The sequence below is a fragment of the Vicugna pacos genome, chromosome 36 (genome assembly GCF_048564905.1).
Source record: "Vicugna pacos chromosome 36, VicPac4, whole genome shotgun sequence".
NCBI classification, from domain to species: domain Eukaryota; kingdom Metazoa; phylum Chordata; class Mammalia; order Artiodactyla; family Camelidae; genus Vicugna; species Vicugna pacos.
Window position 1 is genome coordinate 3,784,602 of NC_133022.1, and position 13,927 is coordinate 3,798,528.

At 37.8% G+C, this 13,927-nt stretch overlaps 1 pseudogene; it reads left to right on the plus strand.

Annotated features, from left to right (window-relative positions):
* The first annotated feature begins 464 nt into the window (after positions 1-464).
* Positions 465-2,194, plus strand: LOC140691635 (olfactory receptor 6C2-like; annotated as a pseudogene).
* Positions 2,195-13,927: the final 11,733 nt, after the last annotated feature.

The following is a 13,927-nucleotide window of genomic DNA, read 5'->3' on the forward strand; positions in this document are numbered from 1 at the left end:
TATTTTCCTCTGGAAACAAAAATGAAATTTGGTAATAATTTACATTTTTAATGTATATAAGATACATTATTCAGATGTCAAATTTTAGAATGAATTTCCCTTATGTAGATAAATCTCACTGCCTGGGAGATTTCTTAAGATACGTAAAAAAAATTTCTATCTCACTAAATATAAGAAATACACAGTGTATTCAACCTCAAACTAAAAAGAATGTCTTCCTGTATAAAGAAGTATACAAGCATGCCCTTTCATTCCTCTTCTCATCCTCCCTACAAATACCACTGTGACTGGAATGAAAACCTCTTACAGATCCCTGTGTTCACATTCAGCACTCTGAAAGATACAATACTCAGAAAACAGATACTTACAATTTATTGTCAATCTGTTTACTAATTTCTATTATAAAGTAAGTTGCAATGTCTTATAGAAAGAGATATATTTCAAGAACTGAAAAATGGTCAAAGATGAAGAGCAGAGTAAATTTCACAAGGATGCACATATCATCTGAGAGGTTAGGAGAAAAATGAAAGGAAGGTGGGTAGACTGAATATGAATATATATATGTATTTTTATATTCCTTCTACATCTCAATTTGATATAACTACTTGAATGGAAGACTAAATTTACTAAGAGAATTTTAACTTTTGTGTAGCCATAATCCTCAATTAGTGACTTTTCTCTATTTTGGAAACACTGGAGCTGAGTACACGGTCACAACCTAGACTGCCCAATCTCAGGAAGAAGAGATTGCAATAGGTCAAACAATAAAGCAAATATACTCATAAAACAAATGAACCAGGTACACAAGGGGAAAATAATTTTTCTTGATTGATGTCAGAAAACTCCGAGACATCAAACACTAATTGTACATTAGAAACATCTGAATCCGTACTAGTGTAGCATCAATGAAGATAATTCATTGACTGGAAGGTGCAGAAGGGAAGAGAGGGCAGTCATCACATGCATCAGCAGGAAACATACACACATTCAGGAAAGATAATGCAAAAACAGACACGTGGACTACGTGGCAGGGGTTGGTGGGTGAGCATCATGGCTTAGGTAGTTTATAAGAATTAAACACACTTAACCTAAAAACTAGCAAGACGTAAAATGTGACTACACATATTTATTTATAGACAATAGTGTATGATTAAATATAAAAGCTTAAAAACATTAATTTTAAGTCAGTTAAAATACTCTACAATCTATAAGCAAATTTCTGTGAATATCACACAGAGATTGGAAAGAAGTCAGAAGTCAGTGACAAGAAGTGGTACAGTAACAACATTCATTCCTCTGGGACTCACAGATGACCCTGAGCTACAGGTGCTGATTTTTATCTTTCTATTTATCAACTACACACTGAGTGTAACTGGAAACCTGACCATCATCACACTCTCATTTGTGGATTCCCATCTTAAAACACCCATGTACTATTTTTAAAAAAAATTTTTCTCCTTCTTAGCTCATTCACATCTTCCTGTATCCCCAGATACCTGCATAGCATAGCAACAGGTGACAGGGTCATCATCTACAATGCTTATTTCATCCAAGTGTTTATCACTGACCCATGTGGAGTAACAAAGTTTTATCTACTGGCCGCCATGTCCCATGACTGCTACGTGGCCATCTGCAAACCCCTGCATCATGTGACCATCATGAGCAGCTGAGTCTGCAGGAGTCTTATCATCTCTTGTTGGATGGCTGGTCTGCGTATTTTAATCCCACCACTTAGGCTGGGTTTAAACCTAAAATTTTGTGACTCTAACAAGATTGATCATTTTGCCTGTGATGCGTTTCCCTTAGTGGAAATCTCATGCTCAGACCCATGGTTAATGGAACAGACTGTTATAATCTGTGCTGTGCTGACCCTGAATAAGACTCTTACTTGTGTGGTTCTGTCATACGTTTACATCAGCAAGACAATTTTTTGGTTCTATTCTGTTCAGCAAAGGAAAAAGGCTTTTTCCACCTGTTCTTCCCACATGATTGTGGTTTCCCTCACCTATGGCACATGCATTTTCATCTATATGAATCCTGCAGCAAAGGAAGAAGTGACTATTAAAAAAATGGTTTCACTGCTCATGTTTTCTGTTGCACCTACATTAAACCAATTTTTTTATACCTTGGAAATAATCAAGTTAAGAAAGCCTTTAAGGACTTAATCAAAAGAACTGCCTTGCTCTCATCTTAGTAAGAGAAAATAATATTTTTAAAACATTGTGTCAAGACTGGCAGTTCAAAATTTGTAGATACTGACAGGCATATGTAGAATAGATAAACAAGATTATACTGTATAGCACAGGGAAATGTATACAAGAACTTGTGGTAGCTCACAGCAAAAAAAAATGTGACAATGAATATATATATATGTGTGTTCATGTATAACTGAAAAACTGTGCTCTACACTGGAATTTGACACAGATTTGTAAAATGACTATAACTCAATGAAAAAAGTTTTAAAAAATAAGAAAAAAACCCCAAATGTGGCACCTCATTTGAAGAAATTAAATTAAATTAAATTAAATTAAATTAAATTAAATTAAAAAAAACATTGTGTCAAAAACAAGAATAAATAGCCACAGAGATTTATTTTTGAAGCTTGTAATCTTCTTTGTTTTTTAATAATACACATGTGAGTAACAGCAAATTTCTCAACCTTTCTTTAACCGAGATTCTGTTGAGCCCTACTCAAGCCATTTTTGTATTCATATTATTCACACCAATAACTGATAGTTTTGCATGTCAACTTCTTAAAAAAATCACTTTGGAAAGAAAGTAACTTTATAAAATTACTTTAATATAAATAAAATTCACTACTCTGGGTATAAGGGTAAACATAGGGTAAATTTTTGATAGCTCTTCTCAAATATAGACAATAATTACATGAAAGGCATAATTACATAAAATGTCTATAATGAATGATCACATAATTTAAAATAAATGTGAGAGAATAATACTACTTCCAATACTGAGAAGACAGAGAAAATATGTATTACTACAATGAACACACATAAACAGTGGATGAAATTTAAGAAATATTCTTTTGAATCTATAGCTGAAATCATTGCAAAGTGTTGAATAGAATGGATTAGAAGTAACGATTTAATTTAAGGTAGAGCAATAATCTATAAAATGACATGACTACTTAAGAGAATACAGACAGGGTATGGGAACAAGTTTTGCAGAATGATCACAGAGACTTAGGTCTGAGTTTCAGGATAAGTTTAGTGAGCACACTTGATGATGCATTAGGTGCACACTCAACGAAAGTCTGAATTAAGAAAAATCATGCTCTTTTTCACAGAAAGTTTACATTTTTTCCTGAAAACTATTGTCTACTGCTTATAGAACTATGAGTCAAGCCAGAAACATTCCCCAGTGTATCTGATAACTGTGCCAACATCTAACACAAATTAAGCTTTTAGAGTCCAAATTTGGTCATAGTAATCTCAATTGTTAGATACAGTGAATTGAAAAATCCACACAAATAAAATTCCTTAGAAATGATGGTACTTACACCAAATTAACTAATTGGTATCTGGAATGCAATGAAATACAGACAAGGCTTCACAAATTACTCGGAACACTGAGAAAGCTGTATTCACTAGGAATTCCATTATCTTACACGTATTCATTTCTTACAAAAATGTAAACTAGCCAAAAAGAGAGAAACTTATCCTAATAAATTTGAAAAATAAAAATAAAATAAAACAAAAGTAAATGAAAAATGTAACTTACTAAGGGTAGAAAATGAAATCAATTAAATAAGCTAATAAATTTAAAAGCCAGTTCTTTCAAAAGTCCAACAGCATAGATAAACCCCACACCAATGAATGTAATGAATACAAAACATAAATGTTCAACATTTTGTTGGAAAACCTTGCATATGCAGTAACAGAAGAAATTAAAACATCAGGATAAATATGGGAAGGGATAAATAAAACTACTGAACTGATTTTAAAGACATTCACATTTTGCTTTCTGAAACGGAGGTATGTCATACAATGGATGATATCAATCGTTCATAGTTTAATTGGCAACATTTTTTTCAAAACTGATATTTTATATAATGATATGTCTTACAATTGATGATATCTTAAAATGGATGCAATTCAACATATTTCTTTTATCCTGAGGAAATTCTTCCATACCCAGAAAACTGAAGATATTCTACTAGGAAAGCAAGGAAGTTAATAAGGAATTTATTACTTTTGTCAAAAAATTGGTATTATTTAAAAATCAGTAGGCTGTCATAGCAATAAGCAACAGGAAATCAATGAGCAAATATTAGTTCAGTCATAACAGCTGTAAAAATGTAACAACAAGAGAGTAAATTTAACACAAAAGAACAGCACACATGTAAAGAAGGTATAAATACAATTAGAACAAGAGATATCATCAGTACACTTGGTTTCAAAATTTTAATATGAGCATGCATATGTGTATAATTATACATTACTTATGTATTGTGGAAACACATTTTTATCTATTTATTTGTACATAGTCATTAAGCAAGAAGAATATTAAAGGAAAACAGATTTTAATGCAGGTTATCTAAAGTAGAAACAAAGTGGTGCAATCAGGAAGAAGAATGGGTAGAATGAGAAAAAAATGAAATAAAAATAAAACATTGACCATACAGTCCTATGAAATGTGCAGGTCTGGGCATACATACATTTGGGTGTAAATAAAGAAGCTTTTTTTCAAATACATTTCCATCTACAAAATGACAGCTGATCAAATTTCTGTTGCCAAGTGAAAGAAATTAAGTCACAGTTTATTTTACACTGATTCAGTAAAAATAAATGAAAAGCGCAAAAAAAAAAAAACCCTTGAACTGTAAATGTTTCACATTATACAGTGGAATATTATTAATAAAAAATAGGAAATCATGCCACTTGCAACAACATGGCTGGAATTTAAGGGTATTATATTAAGTGAAATATGTCAGATAGAGAAAGACAAATACTGTAAAATCTCACTTGTATGTGGAAACTAAAAAACAAACAAACAAACAAAAGACCAATCACATAGGAGAAGTCATCACATCTGTGGTTACCGGAAAGGAGAGGGTAGTGATGATGGGGGACGGAGATTCGGATAGAGTGGAAGAAATTAGGCAAAAGATACAAATACCAGTTATAAGATAAACAAGTATTGGGGATGTAATGTAGAACATGATGACTATAGGTAACACTACTGTGAGGTATATTTGGAAGTTGTTAAGAGAATAAATCCTAAGAGTTCTCACCATAAGGAAAAAAAATTGTATCTATATAAGATGAATGTTAACTAAACTTACTGTGGTCATCATTTCAAGATATATGTAAGTAAAGTCATTTTGGTGAACACCATAAATGACATGCAGCACTACTGTATGTCAACAGACTCTCATAAAACTGGGAAAAAATTTTATAAAATTCCCATAACACTATCAGGAGAAGAGAATGCTAAACTCAAAACAAGCAGTATGAAGAATGTTAAAAAAGATTAGAGGGGAAATAAATAAAAAAGAAAATTGAAAACTATATGAAAAATCAACAAAACCAAAAGTTAGATATTTGAAAATATCAACAAAATGGGAAAATATTTATACTTTCATTGAACATGACAAATAAACAAAGATTCAAGTGACTAAAATCAAGAAGAAAAAGGAGGACATTACTAATATCACAGTAATAAAAAGAACTATAAGGAAACACTAAGAACAACCATAAACCTGTGAAGCTACCTACAGAAGATGGACAAATTCCTACAGAGATACAAACCACCAAACTTGACTCAAGAAGAAATAGGCGATTTCAATAAATTTATAGAAAGTAGAGATATTGAATTAGGAATCAAAAAACTTCCCATAGATTAAAGGAGTAACAGAAGATGAGGATATTACACTTGTCAATATATATGCACCCAATATAGGAGCACCTAAATACATGAAACAATTACTAACAGAGATAAAGGGGGATATTGATGGGAATACAATAATAGTTGGAGATCTTAACACCACATTAACATCACTAGACAGATCTTACAGACAGAAAATAAATAAGGCAACAGAGAAACTAAATAATACAATAGAAAAATTAGATTTGGTGGATATTTTGAGAGCATTACACCCCCCAAAACTAGGATTTACATTCTTTTCAAGGGCTCATGGAACACTTTCTAGGATTGATCATGTACTTGGGCACAAAAGAAGCCTGAACTATTTTAAGAAGATAGAAATTATATCAAGCATCTTTACTGACTACAATGCCATGGAACTAGAAGTCAACTACAAAAATACAAAGGAGGAAAAAAGGAAAGCATGGAGATTAAACAACATGCTATTAAAAAACCAGTGGGGCAATGAGGAAATCAAAGTTGAAATTAAAAAGTACCTTGAGACAAATGACAACAAAAACACAACACACAAAATTTATGAGACACAGCAAAGGCAGTGCTAAGAGGGAAGTTTATAGCGATACAGGCCTTCCTCAAAAAAGAACAATCTCAACAATCTAACCCACCAGCTATAAGAACTAGAGAAAAAGAGAAAAAAACCCCAAAAGGCAGCAGAAGGAAGGATATAATAAAGATCAGGGAGGAAATAAATAAAAGAGACATTTAAAAAAACACAGAAAAAATCAATCAAACCAAAAGCTGGTTTTTTGAAAGAGTACATAAAATCGAAAAACCTCTGGCCAAACTCACAAAGAAGAAAACAGAGAGAGCACAAATAAGCAAAATAAGAAAGGAAAATGGAGAAATTACAACAAATAACATAGAAATACAGAATATCATATTAGAATATTATGAAAAACTATATGGAACCAAAATGGATAACCTAGAGGAGATGGACAAATTTCTGGAAAATACAGTCCACCAAGACTGAACCAAGAAGAAACTGACCACTTGAACAAAACCAGTCACTAGAAATGAAATTGAATTAGCAATAAAAAATCTCCCTACAAATAAAAGTCCAGGACCGGATGGCTTCACTGGAGAATCATGCCAAACATACAAAGAAGAACTCTTTCCAGTCCTTCTCAAGTTCTTCCAGAAGATTGAAAAGGAGGGAATACTCCCAAACTCACTCTATGAAGCCACCAAAACCAGGCAAAGAAACAACTAAAAAAGAGAATTATAGGCCAATATCTCTGATGAACATAGGTGCAAAAATCCTCACCAAAATATTAGCGAATAGAATCCAACAGCACATAAAAAAATTATACATCATGACCAAGTGGGGTTCATCCCAGGGACACAAGGGTGGTTCAACATATGCAAATCAATCAATGTAATCCATCACATCAATAAGGGAAAGGACAAAAACCACATGATCATCTCAACAGATGCAGAAAGAGCATTTGATAAAATTCAACACCCATTTATGATAAAAACTCTCACCAAAGTGCATATAGAGGGAACATATCTCAACATAATAAAAGCTATATATGACAAACCTACAGCCAGCATAGTACTCAATGGTGAAAAACTCAAAAGCTTCCCACTAAAATCTGGGACAAGACAAGGCTGCCCAGTATCACTACTCCTATTCAACAGAGACTTGGAATTCCTAGCCACAGCAGTCAGGCAAGAGAGAGAAATAAAAGGGATCCAAATTGGAAAAGAAGAGGTAAAAGTGTCACTACATGCTGATGACATTACTATTTATAGAAAACCCTGAAAGGTCCACACAAAAACTACTGGAGCTGATGGAAGAATTCAGCAAGGTAGCAGGTTACAAGATTAACATTGAAAAATCAGTTGCATTTCTTTACACTAATGATGAATCAACAGAAAAAGTAATGAAAAAATCCCCTTTAAAATAGCACCCAAAGCAATAAAATACCTAGGAAGAAATCTTACCAAAGAGGTGAGGTGAAAGAATTATACACAGAAAACTATAAACCACTGATGAAGGAAATTAAAGAAGACTTCAAAAAGTGGAAAGATATTCCATGCTCTTGGATTGGAAGAATCAATATTGTTAAAATGGTCACACTGCCCAAGGCAATCTACAGATTTAATGCAACCCCTATCAAATTACCCAGGACATATTTCACAGAACAAGAACAAATCATAATAAAATTTATATGGAACCACAAAAGACCTAGAATTGCCAAAGCATTACTGAAGAAAAAGAAAGAGGCTAGAGGAATAACTCTCCCAGGCTTCAGACAATACTATAGAGCTACAGTCATCAAGACACCATGGTACTGGTACAAAAACAGATATGTAGACCAATGGAACACAATAGAGAGCCCAGAAATGAATCCACAAATTTTTGGTCAACTAATCTTTGACAAAGGAGGCAAGAATATACAATGGAATAAAGACAGGTTCTTCAGCAAATGGTGTTGGGAAAACTGGACAGCAGCATGTAAATGAATGAAGCTAGAACACTCCCTCACAGCACACACAAGAATAAACTCAAAATGGATCAAAGATTTAAACATAAGACAAGACAGAATAAACCTCCTAGAAGAAAATATAAGCAAAACATGATCTGACATACATCTCAAAAATGTTCTCCTAGGGTAGTCTACCCAAGCAATAGAAATAAAAGCAAGAATAAACAAATGGGACCTAATTAAACTTACAAGCTTCTGCACAGCAAAGGAAACCATTAAGTAAAACAAAAAGACAACCTATGGAATGGGAGAAAATTTTTGCAAATGAAACCAACAAAGGCTTGATCTCCAGAATATATAAGCAGCTCATATGACTTAATAAGAAAAAAATAAACAACCCAATCTAAAAATGGGCAGAAGACCTAAACAAGCAATTCTCTAAGAAACAAATACAAATGATAAATAGGCACATGAAAAATTGCTCAATATCACTAATTATCAGAGAAATGAAAATCAAAACTACAATGAGGTATCACCTCACACCAGTCAGAATGGCCATCATTCAAAAATCCACAAATGACAAATGCTGGAGAGGCTATGGAGAAAAGGATACCGTCCTACACTGCTGGTGGGAATGCAGTTTGGTGCAGCCTCTGTGGAAAAAGTATGAAGATTCCCCAGAAGACTAAAAATAGACTTACCATGTGACCCAGGAAACCCGCTCCTGGGCATATATCCAGAAGGAACCCTACTTCAAAAAGACACCTGCACCCCAATGTTCATAGCAGCACTATTTACAATAGCCAAGACATGGAAACAGCCTAAATGTCCATCAACAGATGACTGGATAAAGAAGAGGTGGTATATTTATACAATGGAACACTATTCAGCCATAAAACCCGACAACATAATGCCATTTGCAGAAACATGGGTGTTCCTGGAGAATGTCATTCTAAGTGAAGTAAGCCAGAAAGAGAAAGAAAAATACCTGATGAGATCGCTCATATGCAGAATCTAAAACAAACAAACAAATACAAATACAAATCAGAAACAGACTCAGAGACATAGAATACAAACTTGTGGTTGCCAAGGGGGTGGGGGCTGGGAAGGGACAGATTGGGATTTCAAAATGTAGAATAGATAAGCAAGATTATACTGTATAGCACAGGGAAATGTATACAAGACCTTCTGGAAGCTCACAGAGAAAAAAATGTGACAACAAATATATGTATGTTCATGTATAACTGAAAAATTGAGATCTTCAGTGGAATTTGACACAACATTGTAAAATGATTATAACTCAATAAAAAAATGTTAAAAATAAAACTTCCCATATAGTAAACCCAAGATCTAGATGTCTTCAATGGTGAAATTTACCACATGTTTAGAGAATAAAACATCAGTCTTTCACAAACACCTGGAGACAATAGAAAACACTTCCCAATTTATTCTATGAGGCCAGGATTACTATGATCCCAAAATCTGAGATACACATCACAAGTAAAGAAACCCTCAGACCTTATGAATATGTATTCCTTGTGAACAGACATAAACATCTTCTATAAAACACTTAAAAAACAAACCCAGTAACATAAAAAAATTATACATTGTATGTCTGCTTTCAATACTTCTATTCAACACTGCCCTGGAGGTTTCTACAAGGGCAATTAGAGGCAGAAAAATAAATAAAAGAAAAAAAAAGACAGAAAAGGAAGATGTGAAACTCTCTTAGTAAGTGATGTGATCACGTAGATAGCAAGTCCACAAAATGCACAAGACTGTTTCAAGTACTACATTCAAAATGTTTGGAGGAAACAAGGTCAATAAAATAAATTAATTGCATCTCTATACACTAGTAATGCACAACTTGAAAATGAAGTTAAGAAAATAGTTCCATACATATCAACATTTAAAAGAACAAAATAGGAATAAATTTAACAAAATAAGTGTAAGATTATAAAACCATTCTGAAACTATTTACAAAGCATTCTGAAAGAAATTAAAGAAAGCCTCAGAGTGGAAAGATATCTCATATTCATCATCTGGAAGGCTTAATATTGTTAAGATGACAATACTCCCCAAATGAATCTACAAACCCATTGCTATCTCTATCAGAATTGTAGCTGCGACTTTGCAGTAAGTGGCATACTGACACTACAATTCACGTGGAAATAAAAGGATCAACACTAAGCCAAACAATCTTGAAAGGTAAAAAAACTAGAGGACTCCCAGTTCTTGACTTCAAAATCTTAATATAGAGCTACAGTAATCAAAACATTATCCTGCATAAGGATAGATATTTTAGACCAACAGATTAGAACTGAGGATCCAGAAGTAAACCCTTATATTTACAGTCAACACATATCAACTGTGGGAACTGTGTGTGTGGTCAGTGTGTTGTTAGGTGGTATGAGTACATATCTTTATCTTTTTTCTGATCAGAAGGTAGATGGTCATTTTAGGATCCGTGTGCATTTATTTGCCTTTGTGTGTGGTGTGTGTTTGTGTGTGTGTGTGTGTGTTGAGAGTTTGGTCATGGGGAGAAGCACTGTGAACTTAACCCACCCTGTACTGAGAGCTGTAGGACCTCCTTCCCTGCTAAAAATGACCCTGCTCTTGTAACCACATCCCCACCCATGACAGCACTTCTTTGTAATGAATGTATGTAATGTCCTGTTTGTCGTGGACCAATGCAATGCATCCATTTATAGTTCATAAAGTTATTTATATTTTTAATTAAATACTCATATGTATGATAGATTTTATGTTTTTACTCTTATTTACCTTGGTGCCCAAATTTAATAGAAGTCCCGTTTCCTGAGACAAAGTTGACTTGCCGTTAAGACACAGGATCCCTCGTGAAAACATCCTCACCGTTTGTCCTGACTGATGCATGACTTAATGCCATTGCAAGAGGAATTTCCCAAGGAAAAGCCAACAGTCTTCCTCAGAACCCCAGGGAGCAGGTCACAGGATGGGCTCCAGGTGGATCCCTTTCGAAGGTAGACCTTGGTTCAGGGTAAAGTTACAGCGCTCGCCAGCCCCGAGACCCTTAGCTGATTCACATCCCCTCGGTCTTCTCATCCATAAAATGGGTTGTTGAGAATGTTGTGTAGTTGGAACACTGCACTTTTGAATTTGGTCAGTTGGCACATTTTATTGCTTAGTTTGAGACCTCAATACCTTTGACCTGATGTTAATTGATTTATAGGGGGTCCCGACTCCTGAGAGTTGGAAGGAATTCTGATTGACAGTAGAAGGAGACCCAGGATCCCTGAAGCCTGCTCACCCTGGATGGGACTCAGTCCCTCCAGACCAGGGGATCCTGGAGCCAGCACATCGCCTGAAGCCTGGCTGTGGGACCAGGAAGGCCAAGCAGTGTGGTTGGAAACGCAGCCCCACTGGGTCTGTGAGGAGTTAGGGTCAGCTCTCCACAGGGCAGGCTCTGGAGTTTCCTCCCCAAGGGCAGCCCATTCTCCTGGACGTCAGCCAAGATAGGGACAGACACAGAGGCTGCTACCAGCAGTCCCAAGAAAAATGGGAGGTACCAGTCTTTGCAAGTACAGTGACCCCTGGGGAGCTCAGCTCCAGGGAGGTGAGAGCCTTGGCGTGGGAGGGACTGTGATGCCAGGATTCCTGCCTTTTCTGCCCCCTCCACTCAGGGCCCCTTCCCAGAGTCAGGCCACCCTGGCCCTTCATCCTCCACCATGCACTGTGGGCTGGCTCCCTCTTTTCTTCTTGCCTTGTCTTGTACTTGCTCTCCCTACGTGGTTCCCCCTGTCACTGTCTGTCACTCTAGGACTTGACCCCCACCTCCCTCTCTCAGTCACTCATGCACTGTCTCTCTTCCTGCCTGCCTCTCTCTGTCTTTCTCCACAGGCCCCTTAGGCCCTGGGCTCTGGTCCAGCCCTGTCCAGGGCCACAGGGCTGCACCTCCCCCAGCCATCCCACCCTCACTGCCATGTTTTGGCCCCAGCCCTGCTCACAGTGGAGGAGCCCGGTTACAGAGGCTGCTCCTGCTGGTACGGCTGGACTGCTGTTCCCCCTCTTCCCGGGCAGCACAGTCACACCTTGACCTGTTGGTGGCCCTTGACCAGCTGGTGGCCCAACCTGGACCCCAGAGCTGCTGCAGGGCTGGCCACCTGCTCCAGCTGGAAGGAGGGAGGGCACTGCGGGCTTAAAGGGCTCCTGGGGGATTGGATTCAGGAACGTGTAATGAGCCAGGTATTTTCACCCAACTCCTCTTTGTCAATGGCAGAGCGTCCCAAACCACTGACTGTCCCCTGCCCATTTCTCACTAAGAACACTGGGCACACTGTGGGAGCTCCTGAGACTTAGGAGCGAGCTGCTGCCCTCAGCCCCCCTCAGGGTTTGCTTGGAATTGGGGCTCCTGGGGGCAGCTGGCAGGGCTGGGGCCCAAAGCCTGGATGAGCACGGGGCCCTCTCACTGGACTCTGGTGGCCAGTCCAGGCATCTCATCCCTTCCTCGCTGTCAGCAGTTGGTCACTTCATGGGGACAGATACGAGGGTCTCTCTGACCCTTAAGACTGGCAGACCCCACGTGCTCAGTATTTCTTGATTGAGTGAACACAACCACCTCCCATATCTAGACACCAAGTCTTCCCACCGCCCCAAAAGGGTTTCTCAGTCCCCCTCAGAGCCAGTACTGCCCCAAAGCACAACTTTGCTTCTGTCCCACATGGTAGTTTCTGCCTCCTTGGACCTGGGTGTACACAAATCACCCAAGTGTAGGGGGTGTGACAATATATAACTATTTTTTATAGTTATATATATATTTAGCAAAAACCATAGGGCTTACTTATATGCATATAAGATAGGTACTTAAAATCAATGTGTCAACTACAGGTGTACTACAGATAAGGACGGCCACATGGGTGTGGTGGTGTGATTAAGATGGTGTGCTGTTAGGATCTTCTCCACCTTGTGGACGTTCTCTCTGCATTTTGTGTGCAGTGCTGAGTGAAGGGGAGTGAGGACCTCCCACCCTGCCTGTATATTTGATTCCTCTTGGTTCTGTCATTCTTTGCCTCACATGGTTTTCAGCCACTGCCCAAGGGAAAGCCTGGGAATTTGGAAAAGGAGGAGGGAGCACCCCAGAAGTAGGGGGCAGGGGACATGGGTTGGGCAGGACCAGAAAGCATAAGGTCAGAAAAGTTTGCAGAGAGGACCCAGGGTTGGATGGCAGTTGGTGGTGGGGGATGTTAGGCAGGGCACGTTCTAAAAGTGAGGTCACGCGGAATGTCCACTGTGAGGTAGCAGGGGCAAAGGCAGGTGATTGGTCAGAGAGAGGGCATAAGGCACTGGCGTTGCTAAGGCAGCGTTCAGACAGGAGGAGGCTTGGAGGGAGGCGTCTCGTCCCCTCCAGCTGCTCCTGAGAGTTCGCTTGCCTGCTGTTTGTTTTCCTGACCTGACTGAACCCTCCTTCCTCCCCTCAAGAGCTTGATTGGCCCTCATCCTTTCTGTGGTCCCCTTCTCCTCCTCCCAAGTGCCCAACCCCTCTTCCTATTACACTCCTTCCCCAATCCCCTCCCCTCCCCTCCTCTCCCCTCCCCTCCCCTCCATGTTCC